At 37.3% G+C, this 2,941-nt stretch overlaps 1 non-coding gene across 1 annotated transcript; it reads left to right on the forward strand.

Annotated features, from left to right (window-relative positions):
* Positions 1–1,053: 1,053 nt before the first annotated feature.
* Positions 1,054–1,161, forward strand: LOC130971860 (small nucleolar RNA R71). Its single transcript, XR_009083065.1, has one exon. It is a non-coding gene; the product is annotated as a small nucleolar RNA R71 (small nucleolar RNA).
* The last annotated feature ends 1,780 nt before the right edge of the window (positions 1,162–2,941 follow it).

A 2,941-nucleotide genomic window follows, 5' to 3' on the forward strand; every position in this document is an offset into this window, starting at 1 on the left:
AGGTGGTTCTTCCTCCCAAGTCTCATTTCCAAATAACTTGTCATTCAGTTTCATTATTGCTCCAAGGTATTTAGCAACTTGCTCTTCAGTGACACACTCATCCTCTTCAGAGGAAGAATACTCATCAGAGCTCATGAATGGCAGTAGTAAGTCCAATGGAATCTCTATGGTCTCATTTTGAGCCTCAGATTCCCATTGTTCCTCATTGAGGAACTCAGAGGAGATTGGTGCACGCCCACTGAGGTCTTCCTCAGTGGCGTCTTCCTCCTCTCTTTCCTCTCCATATTCGGCCATGTCTATGGCTTTGCACTCTCCTTTTGGATTTTCTTCTGTATTACTTGGGAGAGTGCTAGGAGGGAGTTCAGTAACTTTCTTGCTCAGCTGACCCACTTGTCCTTCTAAATTTTTGATGGAGGACCTTGTTTCATTCATGAAACTTTGAGTGGTCTTTATTAGATCAGAGACCATTGTTGCTAAGTCAGAAGTATTCTGCTTAGAACTCTCTGTCTGTTGCTGAGAAGATGATGGAAAAGGCTTGCCATTGCTAAACCTGTTTCTTCCACCATTATTATTATTGAAACCTTGTTGAGGTCTCTCTTGATTTTTCCATGAGAAATTGGGGTGATTTCTCCATGAAGAATTGTAGGTGTTTCCATAGGGTTCTCCTAGGTAATTCACCTCTTCCATTGAAGGGTTCTCAGGATCATAGGCTTCTTCCTCAGATGAAGCTTCCTTAGTACTGCTTGGTGCATTTTGCATTCCAGACAGACTTTGAGAAATCAAATTGACTTGTTGAGTCAGTATCTTGTTCTGAGCCAATATGGCATTCAGAGTGTCAATCTCAAGAACTCCTTTCTTCTGACTAGTCCCATTGTTCACAGGATTTCTTTCAGAAGTGTACATGAACTGGTTATTTGCAATCATTTCAATCAATTCTTGAGCTTCTGCAGGCGTCTTCTTCAGATGAAGAGATCCTCCAGCAGAGCTATCCAAAGACATCTTGGATAGTTCAGAGAGACCATCATAGAAAATACCTATGATGCTCCATTCAGAAAGCATGTCTGAAGGACATCTTCTGATTAATTGTTTGTATCTTTCCCAAGCTTCATAGAGGGATTCTCCATCCTTCTGTCTGAAGGTTTGGACTTCCACTCTAAGCTTACTCCATCTTTGTGGTGGAAAGAACTTTGCCAAGAAGGCATTGACTAGCTTTTCCCAAGAGTCCAGGCTTTCTTTAGGTTGAGAATCCAACCATATTCTAGCTCTGTCTCTTACAGCAAAAGGGAATAGCATCAGTCTATAGACCTCAGGGTTAACCCCATTAGTCTTGACTGTGTCACAGATTTGCAAGAATTCAGTTAAGAACTGATGAGGATCTTCCATTGGAAGTCCATGGAACTTGCAATTCTGTTGCATTAGAGAAACTAATTGAGGCTTAAGCTCAAAGTTGTTTGCTCCAATGGCAGGGATAGAGATGCTTCTCCCATAAAAATTAGGAGTAGGTGCAGTGAAGTCACCCAGCACCTTCCTTGCATTGTTGGCATTGTTGTTGTTTTCGGCTGCCATGTGTTCTTCTTCCTTGAAGAATTCGGTCAGGTCCTCTAAAGAGAGTTGTGCCTTGGCTTCTCTTAGCTTTCTCTTCAAGGTTCTCTCGGGTTCAGGGTCAGCTTCAACAAGAATGCCTTTGTCTCTGCTCCTGCTCATATGAAAGAGAAGAGAACAAGAAAATGTGGAGTCCTCTATGTCACAGTATAGAGATTCCTTGAAATGTCAGAGGAAAAGAGAAATAGAAAGAAGAAGGAGAAGATAAATTCGAACTTTAATTAGATAAGGTTCGAATTGTGCATTTAGAAGGAGTGGTACTCCATAAATAGAAGGATGTGGGAAGGAGGGAAGAGAATTTTCGAAAATTCAATTAAAAGATTTTGAAAACATTTTGAAAATTTGATTGATAATTTTCGAAAATTAAAAGTGAAAAAGAGATCAAGTGATTTTTGAAAAAGATTTTGAAATTAGAAATTAAAAAGATTTGATTGAAAACTATTTTGAAAGAGATGTGGTTAAAAAGATTTAATTGAAAAGTTATGGTTTTAAAAAGATGTGATTGAGAAGATATGGTTTGAAAACAATTTTAAAAGATATGATTTGAAAACAATTTTAAAAAAAGATTTGATTTTAAAATAAATGACTTGCCTAACAAGAAAAGATATGATTCAAAACATTAAACCTTTCTCAACAGAAAAGGCAACAAATTTGAGATGTTCAATCAAATCATTAATTGTTAGTAAGTATCTTTGAAAAAGGAAAGAAATTGATTTTGAAAACATTTGATTGAAAAGATATGATTTGAAAAAGATTTGATTTTGGAAAACTTTGAAAACTTGAAAAAAAATTGATTTTGAAAACAGAATCTTCCCCCTAGCACCATCCTGGCGTTAAACGCCCAGAATGGTATACATTCTGGCGTTTAACGCCCAAAATGCTACCTCTTTGGGCGTTAAACGCCCAACCAGGTGCCCTGGCTGGCGTTTAAACGCCAGTCTGCCTTCTTCACTGGGCATTTTTGAATGCTCAGCTTTTTCTGTATAATTCCTCTGCAGTATGTTCTGAATCTTCAATTCTTTGTATCATTGACTTGAAAAGACACAAATTAAAAATATTTTTGGATTTTAATAATCAAAATGCAAAAGGAATCAATTAACAATGCATGCAAGACACCAAACTTAGCAGTTTGTATACTACTGACACTAACAATATGAGAATGCATATGAGACACACAAAATGCTTCAAGTCAATAGAATTCAAAGATTAGAACACAAAAATCATCAAGAATTACTTGAGGATCCTTAAGACACATGAATGAATGCATGCAATTGACACCAAACTTAAGATGAGACACTAGACTTAAGCAGGAAACATCAAATATTTTTGGTTTTTATGA

The sequence above is a fragment of the Arachis stenosperma genome, chromosome 3 (genome assembly GCF_014773155.1).
Source record: "Arachis stenosperma cultivar V10309 chromosome 3, arast.V10309.gnm1.PFL2, whole genome shotgun sequence".
NCBI classification, from domain to species: domain Eukaryota; kingdom Viridiplantae; phylum Streptophyta; class Magnoliopsida; order Fabales; family Fabaceae; genus Arachis; species Arachis stenosperma.